Source organism: Sapajus apella, unplaced genomic scaffold (genome assembly GCF_009761245.1).
Source record: "Sapajus apella isolate SASKATOON/1434 unplaced genomic scaffold, GSC_monkey_1.0 scaffold28, whole genome shotgun sequence".
Taxonomy (NCBI): Eukaryota; Metazoa; Chordata; class Mammalia; order Primates; family Cebidae; genus Sapajus; species Sapajus apella.
In genome coordinates this window covers 19,708,264-19,723,061 of record NW_022436968.1, presented here as the reverse complement: position 1 = coordinate 19,723,061, position 14,798 = coordinate 19,708,264, and the positions used below count along the sequence as shown (strand labels likewise).

Sequence of the window (14,798 nt, the reverse complement as noted above, 5' to 3'; positions counted from 1 at the left end):
TAAATGTATTTAAAAAAAAATTAGAAGTAGGAGATCAGATAGAAGACTTCGCCTATCTGCTTGGCTGAAAATGGTATTTCTTTGTTGTGAATTTTGCCTCCAAACATTTTATATACATAAATTGGTTGTTTGTTTTTCTTCTATTGGGAGTGGCCTATTTAAGACCTTGGATGGTTTTTCTATTAGAATATTTACCTTTCTGTATGAATTTTCAATGATATTTAAAATGTAGTTCTTTTTCGTATGTGTGTAGTTCTCTGTCCCCAGTTGTTCTTTCAGTTTAATGATGTTTATTTTTTTTTAGATAAAGACGTTTTTAATTTTTATGAGAACAGATTTTTAAAAAACATTTCCTTTAGGGGTTCTATGCGCAATAGCATACTTAGTATTTTGCCAAGATTATTGCTTCAGTCTAGGCTTTTTTGTTTGTAAGAAATAGAAGCAGGCTTAATTAAAGGGAAATTCCTTATAATATAGGGGATTTGAACTGGAATCCAGGTGTAGAAGATTTAGCCAGGCTCCATGAGATACTAGGAACCAGGAATTGAAATCTTGTCCAGAACTGAAACATCTTTATCTATTTCTCTAAGCTTGCCTTCCCCCTCCTTTCTAAGTCACTGCTTCATTTCCCTTCCTTTTTGATAAATTGTTTATCCATATACATATCACTCTGATGTGGCCAACTCAGTTCCAAAGCCACTGACAAGTGAACTAGTATCTCTGTGCCCCAATTTCAATTTGCGGCAAATAGAAGCTGATTCACACAGTTCATATAGTACATTGGCTGGTCCAGGGGTCAGGTTCCTGTCTCCTCCCATCTCCCAACAAATGAGCTGTGGCCAGGGAGTCTGGAAGTCACAAGATACAAGGAGCTTATCCTGAGGGGGGTGTGTACAGAAAGAGCTGTTCTCACAGGAAATATGGGATATGTATTGAGTCTTTGCCATAAAAAAATATAATCCACATTCATATATATTTTATTCTTGTATTTTTATGGTTTTCAAACTTTAAATATATCTAAAATAATTTTTTGTGTTAGGTATGCTTTAGAACTTTCACATTATTTTATTTTGTATTTTATTGCAAAAGGTTAGCCAGTTGTCCCAAAAAATGTGGTAGAAAAATAAATTGAACATGTGCCCAAATTGCTATTGAAATGAACTAGATGTCTTAATTTTTAGATTGTTTAAAATACTTTTGGCAACTACCGCTATTTAAATAATATTTCTCTGATTGTTGGAAATTTCTCACGGTTATGTGTTTGCTGTTGTTCCTTACCATTTAAAAAAACAGAGCAAAGACTAGGATCAGACCAACACAATTACTCTACCTAATGGCTCATCAATACAAAAAGGATATGGGAGCCACCTCGAGGCCACCATGTTTATGAACTCCTTGTCTAGAACTTGGTGAAGAAACAGCTGTTGGTCTGCCGGGCGCGGTGGCTCATGCCTGTAATCCTAGCACTTTGGGAGACCGAGGTGGGTGGATCACCTGAGGTCAGGAGTTCAAGACCAGCCTGGCCATCATGGAGAAACCTCATCTTTAAAAAAAAAAAAGAAACAGCTGTTGGTCAAAGGGTACAAACTTTTAGTTATAAAATGGACATGTTCTGGGTATCTAAGATACAGCATGGATGGCGGTGGATATGTTAACTAATTTGATTGTGGAAATCATTGCACAATGCATATGTATAACAAATCATCACATTGTGCACCTTGAATATATACAATCTTTGTCAATTAAATATTTTTTTATCACCCAGAAAGTTTTAAAATAAAGGTTTCCCATGTTTAAAAGAAAATTAAAGAGGGAGAGAGAAACAAAGAAAGAAAGAAAGAAAAGAAAAAAACTCAGCTGAATTCAGAAAGGCACCATCAGGCAAGTGACAGCCATATCTTTCCCATCTTTTTTTACCTGTGAGAAAGGAGAGTCTCTACATTGAGTAAATCAGAGGTTGTAGAAGCAGAAACCATTCAAACACATTTTAAAACCTGACAAGATTGTTATTATTATTTATTTTGAGGGTCTGTGTCATTGCCATCAAGATCATTTTAAAATTAATTATATCATATATATTTTAAAAACTAGCCAAATAACCATAGCCTAAATGTCACAGTTGAAGTAGATGATGTGTAATGTTTCCTAATGATATTTAATGTTCCTGTAAATGTAAACATTCTTTACAAATGTAAAAGTTCCAGTAAATATACAGATTTACCAGTTTCCCATGTAAAAATGTGTTTGGCTGTATGAAACCATTAATCAAATGCTGTATTCCCTAAAGGCATTTAAAATCCACCAAAGTCAACACCTTCAAAGACAAATTTACCAAAGGCTCATTAAGAAATTGGCATACATTTAATAATTATTTCAATAGAAAAGCAAACTATTTCTGTATAATGTAAACCAAGAAGTGGACACTGCACCTGAGCAGACTATAATATGATTTCCAAGAAAGTAACATCTTAAGACTGGGTGGTGACTGAAAGAGGAGAGGAATGGTCAACTCTTTTCCAATTCTATAGTGGAGACTGTAGAAAACATTTTAAACAGCTTATTAAAATCCTTTTTAGCAGCTTTTTTGAAATATAATAGACACCTGGTGGACTATGCATATTTAAAGAGTAGAATTTGATATGTTTGGATGTATGTGTATACCTTTGAAACCATCACTATAACCAAGACAATAAACATATTCATCACCCCAAAAAGTTTTTTTTTTTTTTTTTTTTTTTTTTTTTTTTGAGACAGAGTTTCACTCATGTTACCCAGGCTGGAGTGCAATGGTGCGATCTCGGCTCACCGCAACCTCCGCCTCCTGGGTTCAGGCAATTCTCTTGCCTCAGCCTCCTGAGTAGCTGGGATTACAGGCACACACCACCATGCCCAGCTAATTTTTTGTATTTTTAGTAGAGACGGGGTTTCACCATGTTGACCAGGATGGTCTCGATCTCTTGACCTCGTGATCCACCCGTCTCGGCCTCCCAAAGTGCTGGGATTACAGGCTTGAGCCACCGCGCCCGGCCTAAAAGTTTTTTTTTTTTGAGATGGTGTCTCACTCTATTGCCGAGGCTGGGGTGCAGTGAAGCAATCTCAGCTCACTGCAACCTCCGTCTTCTGGGTTCCAGTGATTCTCATGGCTCAGCCTCCCGAGTAGCTGAGACTACAAGCACATGCCAGAATGCCCAGCTAATTTCTGTATTTTTAGTAGAGAGGGGGTTTCACCATGTTGGCCAGGCTGGTCTTGAACTCCTGATCTCAAGTGATATACCCACCTTGGCCTCCCAAAATGTTGTGATTACAGGCGTGAGCCACCATGCCTGGTCCCAGAAAGTATTCTTTGTGTTCATTTATAATTTTTTCCTTTAGCACTCTCTGCCTGCAAGAAAGCCACTGATCTCCTTTCTGTCACTATAGTTTGCATTTTTTAGAATTTTATATACATGGAATCATACAGTATGCAATCTTTTGGTCTGGCTTCTTTCATTCAGCATAATTATTTTGACATTCATCCACATCATTGTGTGCATCAGTACTTCACGCCTTTTTATTGCTGAGTTGTAGTTTATTGCATAGATATAATAGATTATCCATTCACTTTCTGATGGGTATTTGGATTGTTTCCAGTTTGGGGTTATCATAAACAAAGTACTATGAACATTCATATACAAGTCCTAGTATGCACATATGTTTCCATTTCTCTTGGGTAAATACCTAGTAGTAGAGTGATTGGGTCAGATAATAAATGCATGTCTAACTTTTCAAGAAACAACTATTCTGTTTTGCAAAAAGGTTGTGCTATTTTATATTTCTACCAATGGTATATGAGAGTTCTTGTTCCTCTACATGCTCATCAACACTTGGTATGATCAGTCATTTTAATTTTAGCCATTCTACTAGTGTGCAGAGGTACCTCATTAATCTTGAATGGAAGAACACAGGAGAGAAAAAAGAATTATTAGTGTTGATTCAGTCTAGCAAAGGTGCCTTGAGTGAATCTCATGCTCCTTGGATCCCTAAAACTGCCCTGGTTCTTGCTCCTGGTGAGCCTGGCTCTTTAGCTGATTTTACAATTTATGAAAATCAGACTTTTTCTCATCTTGTACTCATATCAAACTTCACCCACTCACCCACCCCCTTACCACGGCATCTTTGTCTCTAGATTCCATTGCCTCTAAACCAAAATCTGTTCCTCTTATAATTTGGATGTATGACCCAATAACTCCTCTTTTTGGCTTTCTCTACTTTGAGTCATATTTCTCTTTTTTTTTTTTTTTTTTTTTTGAGACGGAGTCTCGCTCTTGTTACCCAGGCTGGAGTGCAATGGTGCGATCTCGGCTCACCGCAACCTCCGCCTCCTGGGTTCAGGCAATTCTCCTGCCTCAGCTTCCTGAGTAGCTGGGATTACAGGCACGCACCACCATGCCCAGCTAATTTTTTGTATTTTTAGTAGAGACGGGGTTTCACCATGTTGACCAGGATGGTCTCGATCTCTTGACCTCGTGATCCACCCGCCTCGGCCTCCCAAAGTGCTGGGATTACAGGCTTGAGCCACCGCGCCCGGCCCTCATATTTCTCTTAGTTACAACTGAAATCACCCTGTGTCCAATCTTCCCCACATCTGTTCTATATGTCATGTAAACAGTGCCAAGCACAAGGCCTGGGAATCAGCAAGTGCTGAATAAATAAACTAGTATCCTCTAAAAAATAAAAGACATTTTAGGCTGGCATAGTGGCTCACACCTTCCCAGCACTTTGGGACACTGAGGTAGGCAGATCACTTGAGTCCAGGAGATTGAGACCAGCCTGGGCAACATAGTGAAACCCTATCTCTACGAAAACTTTAAAAATTTGTTGGGCATGGTGGCATGCATCTGTGGTCCCAGCTACTCGGGAGGCTGAGATGGGAGGATTGCTTGAGCCCACGAGGTTGAGACTTCAGTGAGTCAAGATCACGCCACTACACTCCAGCTTGTGCTACAGAGCAAAACCCTGTCTCAAATAAATACGTAAATAAATAAATAAAATAAAAGACGTTTTGATCGAATATATAGATGACAAAAAACTAGAAGGGTTTACTGAGTACCAGCTTAGCTGGAAGACCCCCCACCCAGGCGGCACTGAAGGCAATGAAAGGCAGACAATTTAGATAGAACAATAAAGTGGGTATATCTGGGGGTCCAGCAGCCTTCAAAATGAGAGCCTCAGGGTCTGACACCATTCCAGGCTGAAGGCCCCAAGCAGATTCTGATCCAGGTATTTATTCTCTCTTAACAAGTGATTCTTATTAACAAACAGGGGTTCTGTATTTTCTCGTAACTCAAAAATATACCAAGTAGGCAGCTGCTATCCATTTACCACTGATTACAGGCAAACTAAAAGGTATTCTCCACGAGGGAGCCACGGCGGCAGGGTCAGATATCGCAAAGAATTGTTTTAACAGGTGTATGATATTTATACATTGTCCTGCCACTTTGGAACAAAAAGCACTTAAAATAATGCCTGACATATGCAAGTGTTTTTCTGATTTTATTTTACTTTCATGCTAATAATTTTTGAATGATAGAATTGAGATGGAAATGGTGTTGATATGCTATCAAGGAATAATATGCTAAAACCTCAGTTACTCAGCTACTAGATGAAATGCCTAACTTCCCTGAGAAGCAGTTGTTTGTTTTTACCATTTAACCAGGCAAATATAAAGTCCCATACTCAGACTCAAATACCTGGACACAAGACAGTTTAACAGACGTTCATGAATTAAAGACCCTAAGTCTTCTCACTCCATACCTTGTATGAAAAAAGAAAAAAAAAAAACAGTTAAAAAATTTTAAAAAGACCCTGAGTTAGGAAGTTGACATGAGATTAGCTGATGTAAAATAGCAAGCCTTCATAAAACTTTCAAAGATGAGACTGCATTGCTGGAAGTAGTGTGTCTTAATTATGGAAGATTATAATTTTTGAGTTCTCTGCTCAGTACCCATCAAAATAGAATTTGCACTCAGCACTTCAATGGGCTGGAAAGCCCTGGAAGAGGATGAGAAGAGAGACAACCATGTAATTTGAAGAAGAGTTGAGAGCCTTTAGAATGCTTGTTCTTAATAACACAAGATGCAAAGCAGATGAAATAACAGTCTTCAGATACCAGAAGTACCGTCCTGTAGAAGAGGTATGAGACTTCATCCGACTTGCTCCTGAACCCCTGGGAGGAAGGGCCTGGTGCAGCCTCCAGCCCAGTGGGAGGACATGCTCTTTCCCAGCGGCAGCTGCCTGGTAATGGAGGGCTACAAGCCCCTGGCCCAAAGAGGAGCAAGGTAAATGTTGTTTCAAGGACACATGAACAAGGAATCCTAAATTGGAGATGGGTGGATCATACAGGACTGCTCTGTTTCATTTCATATTCTAAAAATATTTGACTATTTTTTTTTGAGACTTTTGTTTAGGTTTAAAGGAGGATAACCAAACAGTAGACCAATGAATTGCAGTTTTTAAAAAGTAGAAGCAGCTGCCTCTTGGCTTTTGCCCTAAAGCTTCAGGGAATGGAAAGAGGCATGACTGCCTCCCGGCACAGATTGTTCCCAACTGGTCTCACTTTCAGGATTGTGCCCACGTGGTCAAAGCTGAGTCTACTTTAGGTATTACTGATGCCTGTGGCCATAGCCATGGAAGGACCTGGAAGAAGCTCTGGTCCTGCCCTGATGTAAGATGAAGACTTGTGAAACCGTTGGGTCACAGTTTTTCATTTTGGAGGCATAGGAGACAGAGCAGATGCTGCAAATCCATCTGCAAGCGCATTTGCTTCCTAAAGAAAGTATTGCCAGACTATTTGCTCACAGAACAACCACTGGCTAGATGAGCTCACACTAAATAAACACAAAGGAATTAAAACAAATCAGGGGCATCTGAATTCCTCTGTTTAATTACGCCATAGTGAAAGTGGCTTACTTTTTCCTTAAAAAAAAAAAAAAAAGAACTTTGTTCTCAAAAGCTGCTCCACCTCTAATGCTATTTTGTCAAAAAAAATTATACATATAAAAAGATAGTATATTAAAAGGCTATTGTTGAAAAAAATCTATTTCTTGTACCTTGTAGATTTAAATAGCACTGAAAAACAGCCCATGGATACTTTGATATATATGTGTGTTTGTAGGGAAAAAAAGTAAATATCAGGCTAGGCACAGTGGCTTAAAACCGTAATCCCAGCACTTTGAGAGGCCAAGGTAGGAGGATCACCTGAGGTCAAGAGTTCAAGACCAGCCTGGCCAACATGGTGAAACCTGGTCTCTACTAAAAATACAAAAATCAGCCAGGCATGGTGGCAGGCACCTGTAATCTCAGCTACTTGGGAGGCTGAGGCAGGAGAATTGCTTGAACCTGGGAGAAGGAGGCTTCAGTGAGCCGACATCATGCCATTTCTTGACACTCCATCTCAAAAAAAAAAGTAAATATCTTGCAATATAGAAAATCTTAATTAAATACAGCTTATTTAACTAAATAGAGGGAGTAAAAGGGGTCAGTCACCCTGGATTATTTTTTTGTTTTAGGATTTGTTGTTTTCTAATTATAAGAGCAATATATGATAATGGTAGGAAAATTTGGAAAATTATGAAGTTCTAAGTTCACAAAATGAATATAAAACCAAAAAATTACATATTTTAGGTGGCTAATTTTTACGTTTATTAAATGTATTACTTTAAAAAAATGCTTTAAATGCCCTAACAATAAGTGCTGGTTGGTTATCTCCCTCTGAGGATCTCAGAGCAATTTACCAATACCCTTGCTCTGACTGTAAAAGGGTATGATGAGTCTTCCAGTATTTAAAAGCATATTGATCCTTTCAAGCTCTTCAAGTACTCAACACTGATTAATTCATTGGAAAATAGTCTCTAAAAGGAATTGTTCTGATGCAATCTATGCTTATAACTTTGTTGAGTCCTTTGCTGGCAACCAAGACCCACTAAGAAGATTCTAAATCAAACAATAGAAGGCGACCATCTAAAGATCCTCAGTTAAGTATATGGCCAATTCATTTTTATTAAAATTGTGTTCTCTTGGGCAGCACATATACTAAAACATTGGAACAATACGAAGAAGGTTAGCATGGCCCCTGTGTAAGAATGACACACAAATTTGTGACAAGTTGCATATTTTAAAGAGAAAAATGAATAAATAACATAATTTTGCTGATGGGCTTCCTTCTTTGTATGACTATGAATTGGAGACATTTTAACTAGCACTTCCTAGCAATCCTGAGCCTTGGGATTCCCTAAATGTGGTCCCTGAACCAGCAGTATTAATATCACCTGGGAAGGCAACCTATGTTTTAGTAAGCCCTCTAGACAATTCAGAAGTCCACCAAAGTTTGAGAATCACTGCCTTAGGTGTTTTCCCCGAATGTAGAAATTAGCTCTAATTGACTCACACTTTCAAATCTAGATTTGGGTGATGGTTATATGGGAAAAGATGTCCATAAAAATTATCCGAGCTTTATGCTTAAGGTCTGTGCATTTAACTGAGTTTAATTAAACCTAAATAATAAAAAAAAAACCTGCTAAATTATATTTCCAAAAAAGTTGGTTGGGTTCAGCTTGTCTCTTGAATAAAGGTGGTGAGATCCAGGGGCCTTGGCCATAGGATCACTGCCATGATGAGCCATTCTATGCTACTGACAGCCAAGGACATCTGTAGCAATCCCAAAGAGATTTATTGACACTGTTAATCTGTGAGTTACTCTCCAAGCAATAACCTCAACTTGTTTGACATCATCCTGGGTACATGTCTGAGTTGTGGGGCACAGCCACAGGAAACTCTAACATGAAACCAAAAGGGGCAGGTAGAAAAAAGTGCTGGTCCTTTAAACTGGAGAAGGAAAGCATGAGAAACCTAGGAAGCAGGGATTAAATGCAGCCAATCAGATGGTATGTGCAAGTGTTGGGCAAGAGAGAAGCTGTGGTCAAAGGCCATGAGAGACACAGCAGTGAGAGCAGAGCTGCCCAGGCTGCCTCTCCCCTGCTGAGATGGTTCATAGAAGACGGTTGTGGGAAAGGGAGGAAGAATGACGCATGGGCCAAGAAGGCCTTGGCAGGGCCACAGCTCTAGCAGATGTCCGTCTGCTGTCTTGGTCCTAAGGATGAGGTGGAGACCCCTAAGAGCCATGGTGTCAACCGTGCATCCAGTCTCAGAATCACAGAAATTCTGTACCTCAGTGCTGAAGTGTTTCATGTGTCCCTAAATGACAGGTACTCCCGGAGCTGCCAGGTCCCCATCCCAACCCATGAAGAACTGTCTTCTTGATTAATCACTCCCTCTTTCACTGTCATGCAAGGAACTCACATTAGACTTTGCATCTGGCCCCTTTTTGCTCATTGCCGCACTGTTGGGAAATGTTAAAGAAAAACTGCACCAGCAGATGGACCCAGAGTCCAAACTATACTGGGCCCATGTGCACAGCTGTCTGGCTGCTCCTCTCAGCCAACTCCTGAGTCCTCAGAGTTGCTTCTGCTTTTCCTAGGCTTCTTGTGTAAAATGTGACCTTTTTTCATGGAAGTACTCGCTACAAGGTGTCTTCCAGTCCTGCCCTGCTCAGTTGAAATGTAAACAAATTTGAAATTGCTCCTATCTAAATCAGTGAGGTGTCCCTAATTTTCCTAGACCATTTCAACCTAAAAAGCAGTTCTAGGCATTTTGGGTTTTAGCTCATACCTGGTTTTGTTTGTGATGCTTCAATTTCATATTTCACTATGGTGGATGCTTGTTAGTTCCCGTGGCTACTGAGCATCCAAACTTTATTTATCTGTTGGGTGAGTCTTTCACTGCATAAATCTTGGTGTGAAAAGGCCTCCCTCTCGCTACAGAATTTCAAGGGGAGAGAACCCATTTCTCCATCCTTGAGGAGTTAGCATGGGGAGGTCGAGGGCTGAGCTCAGCCAATCAGATGCTGCCGCCTGCAGCTTTAACTCCTGAGCAATAATGAAAAGATCAAGGCATTGTTAAGAAATTATTCACTGGCCGGGTGCAGTGGCTCATGCCTGTAATCCTAGCACTTTGGGAGGCCGAGGCGGGTGGATCACGAGGTCAGGAGTTCAAGACCAGCCAGGCCAAGATGGTGAAACCCCATCTCTACTAAAAATACAAAAAGTAGGCTGGGCGTGGTGGTGGGTGCCTATAATCCCAGCTACTCGGGAGGCTGAGGCAAAGCATTGCTTGAACCCAGGAGGCGGAGGTTATTTATTTATTTGTTTAACACTGCCATGAATTCATAGAAAATAGGTTCCAGCGGCTCAGGCTCCTTCCCATTGGTTCTCACAAAGTGTGCTTCTCTGAATTGGAGCAGGCTGGTGCTTCAGCTGAACCCAGGTACCTTTCTCTTTGGTTCCTTCTTTATCTGATCATTTTCCTTCATACGTTTCAGGAAGCTATTTTGTCTCTTAGAGTGCTTAATGTGTTCAATACACACATTGATTCTCTTGGCAAGAATCTTCCCCTAAATTATTTGTTTATAATGCCAACGGCATGTTGGGTAACATCATAGACTCTCCCAGTTTTGCCATGATAACACTTATGGGGCATTCCTTTTTAACAGTACCCATTTCCTTGATGTCTACAATATTATCTTCCTTTCAGATTTGCATATACATGGCCAAAGGAACAACTCCATGTTTCTAAAAGACCTAGAGAACATATATTGGGTGCCTCTCTTCTTTCCCTTTGTTTTTGTCATTTTGGTGAATTACTGGAAGATGGCAGTTCCAGCCAAAAGGAAGAGGGAGTTTGATTATTAAATGCCTTGAAGTAGTTTTCTTTGGGTTAAATCTGCTTGGTGTTCTATAACCTTTTTGTAGTTTGATATTGATATCTTTCTATAAGTTTGGAGAATTCTGTTATTATTCCACTGAATAAACTTTCTACCCCTATCTCTTTCTCTACCTCCTCTTTAAGACCAGTATCTCTTAGATTTGCCCTTTTGAGAAATTTTCTAGATCTTGTAGGCATGCTTCATTGCTTTTTATTCTTTTTTCTTTTGTCTCCTCTGACTGCGTATTTTCAAATAGTCTGTCTTCAAGCTCACTAATTCTTTCTTCTGCTTGATCAATTCTGATATTAAATGCCTCTGATAAATTCTTCAGTATGTGAACTGTATTTTTCAAGTCCAGAATTTCTGCTTGATTATTTTTAATTATTTCAATGTCTTTGTTAAGTTTATCTAATAGAATTTTGAATTCCTTCCCTATATTATTTTGGATTTCTTTTGAGTTCCTCAAAAGAGCTATTTTGAATTATCTATCTGAAAGGTCACATCTCTCTGTTTCTTCAGGATTGGTCCTTGTTGCCTTATTTAGTTCGTTTGGTGAGGTCATGTTTTCCTGAATAGTGTTGATGCTTTAGATATACATTAGTGTCTCAGCATTGAAGAGTTAGGTCTTCGTTGTAGTCTTCTCAGTCTGGGCTTCTTTGAACCTGTTCTTCTTTGGAAATTTTTACAGTATTCAAAAGGACTTGGATGTCATAATCTAAGCTGTGTCTGCATTATGGGGCATCCCAAGCCCAGTAACCCTGTCATTCTTGTAAACTCGTAGAAGTAAAGTACTGCCTTGGTGGGCTTTGATTAGAACCAGAAGAATTCTCTGGATTATCAGGCAGAGACTCTTGTTCTCTTCTCTTTTTCTTAAACAAACATAATCTCTCAATCTGTGCTAATCAGCCTGGAGCTGGGGGTGAGGTGACACAAGGACCCCTGTGGCTACCACCACTAGGATTGTGGCTTCAGGTCTGACCCAGCACAGCACTGGGCCTCTTCCAAGGTCCACCATAACCACCACCTGGCTATCACCTATATTTGCTCAAGGACCTAGTGCTTTACAATCCGCAGGTGGCAAAGCCAGATAGGCTTGTGTCCTTCCCTTTAGGGCAGTAAGTTCCTCCAAACACTGAGTGGGTCCACAGAGGCTGTCCAGAAGCCAGGGACTGGAGTCAAAAAACCTTAGAAATCTATCTGGGGTTCTATTGAACTGCTACTGAGCTGGCTTTCAATCCATGAGATTCAGTCCTTCCCACTCTTCCTTCCTCTTTCCACGGGCAGAGGCACCTCAGCCCATGGCCACCACCACCATAGGCCCATAGGGAGTACTGCCAGGCTTCCACCAGTGTTGGCTTAAAGCCCAAAGCCTCTTCAGTCAGCTTGTGGTGAATGTTGCCAGGCCTGGTACTCACCCTTCAGGGCAGCGGGCTCTCCTCTGACTCAGGATAGGTCTAGAAATGGCTGTACAAGAGCCTGGAATAGGAGACCCAAGAGCCTGCCTGGTGCTCTATTTCACCGTGGCTAAGCTGGTACCTATGGTGCAAGACAAAGTTCCCTTTTACTTTTCTCTCTGCTTTTCTCAAGTAGATGGAGTCTCTCACTGTAGCCATCACAGCTGGGAATGTGATGTGTCTCACCTGAAGCTGGCATGTCTCAAAGTCTCACCGAAGGCCCACAGTATATTGCTGCTAATTATTCGGGGCCCAAGGGCTCTTACTCAGCAGATAATGGGTCCTGCTATGAGTGGGTCCTTCCTTTCAAGGCTGTGGATTCCCTTCTGGCCCAGGGTGTGTTGAGAAATGTTGTCTGAGAGCGAGGGCCTGGAATGGGGGCCTCACAACACTGCCCAATACCCTGTCCCACTGTGGCTGAGCTGGTATCCAAGATGCAAGATAAAGTCTTCCCCACTCTTCCCTCTCCTCTCCACAAGTGGGAGGATAGGGTCTCTTTTGGAGCCATAAGCTGTGCAGCCTGGATTTGGGGGAGGGGTGGCATAAGCACTCCCTCAACCACCCTGGCTGCTGTCTTACTAGGTTATGTACCTTCCGAGTCAACTGGCTCTGAGCCCAGCTCAGCATTAGCACTCACCTAGAAATTGCAGTCCTGTGGCTCAGACTGCCTTTTAAGTTTATTTAGGGACCCAGAACACTGAAGCCCACAGTGGCAAGGTTTGCCAGAAGTCAAGTTCTGTCCACTGTGATGGGCAATTCCCCTCTGGCTAGGGCCAGTCCAAATGCTCACTTCGTGGGTGGGCATCAGCTAAGTACAAACTTGTTCTGCTTTCCACTATGACAGGGCAGCACTGAGTTCAATGCAAAGTCTCACGATTGCTGCATTCTCTCTCCCCAAGCACAGACTCTCTGCACCACACAGCCGCTGCCAAGGGATGAGAGAGGGAGGTAGCATTGGCAATTCAACACTGTTTTTCTTATCCTTTTCAGTGCCTCTTTCAGGGATATGAAGTTAAAACCAGGTACTGTGGGTACTCACCTGATTTTTGGATCTTATGAAGGTGCTTTTTTGGGTAGATAGTTGTTAAATGTGGTATTCTTGCGGGGGAGGAGGGATCAGTGCAGCCTTCTATTATGCAATCCTGTTCCACCCCTCTGCCCCATTTAATTCATCTTAAGTTAATTTTTGTATATGGTGATAGGTAGGCATCGAGATACATTCTTCTGCATATGGTTAGCCAGCTGTCCCAGCACCATTTATTGAATAGGGAGTCCTTTCCCCATTGCTTATTGTTATTGACTTTGTCAAAGATCAGCTGGTTGTAAGTATGTAGCTTTATTTATGGATTCTCTATTCTGTTCCATTGGTCTATGGGTCTCTTTTTATACCATACCATGCTGTTTTGGTTACTGTAGCCTTGTAGTATAGTTTGAAGTTGGTTAATGTGATGCTTCTGACTTTCTTCTTCTTCTTAGAATTGCTTTGTAAGCCATTAATTTAACAACAACAAAAAAGTGATCATTTTTAAAATTTAACCCAGAATAGAAAGAAAGACTGAAAAAGATTGTTTTTAAAAATAAGATTCCTGCTTTCAGTAATCTGAGTGGAAAAAAGAGAGGAGGGACTTTTGTAAGTTTAATGTATAAAATTTCTGCAAATATAGAGTTACTGTAATTGGAATCTTAATAAATAGTAGGGTTAGTTTATAAAAGAAACTAATCCTTCCTCTAGTTTATTTGTGGTAATTTGTGTTTGGTAACTCCTTATCACATAATAGGTGCTTATTAGTGTTATAATTACCATCTACTAGGTGCTGAGTACTTTGGTTACCTTAACTCATTTCCCCATTTTATAATTGACAAAATTCCTAAGGGATTCAAATATTGCTATATTGGCAGCAGAGCTCATGATTTTTCTACAGTAAATCATGCTGCATTATAGTCTTGCTATATTCTGACTGAATTTACATTTTTCACCTATTTAAGACTTAACAGGTAGATATTCTAAATTTAGTTTTGAAGATTAAACTACAAAACAAAAATAATAGAATGTTGACCCATGTCAGGACCCCCATCTCTCTAAAGGTGAATGTCATAACTTATGAGACAATAGTGTGAGTATTATTCATGTCTTCTCATATTCAACACAATTCTTTTGACTTGTTATTATACATTAAAATCTTTGCAAAAATTGTGAGATAAATTCATCCCCATACCTCTTCGCCTCCATCCTTTCCCATTGGATAGATATTCAGTTGGCTCAGAGAAAAAAGTCCTTTTTGCAGAATGGGTCCTCTTTACTCAACATCCCCTTCAAAGAAAGCAATTGTCTGGTCTGAGCCCCTGCCCTACTGCAAGAGTCTGCTAGCTTTAGCATGCCAAAGGCGTGATCAATGTTTAACAGAAAGGCATGAAGCATATTATGTATAACCCCAACTACCCTAGCAAAGGTGTAAAGATGTGATGAGAAGCAGGTTACCTAGTAAAATGAGACTTGGGTGGCCTAGAGTATTGTCTTCTGCTTTGCCAGAAAAGGCAAGAGGTTG

General features: G+C 40.4%; 1 non-coding gene across 1 annotated transcript; it reads left to right on the top strand.

Annotated features, from left to right (window-relative positions):
• Positions 1 to 8,046: 8,046 nt before the first annotated feature.
• On the top strand, positions 8,047 to 8,155 carry LOC116561265. The gene has a single exon (XR_004273359.1). It is a non-coding gene; the product is annotated as a U6 spliceosomal RNA (small nuclear RNA).
• The last annotated feature ends 6,643 nt before the right edge of the window (positions 8,156 to 14,798 follow it).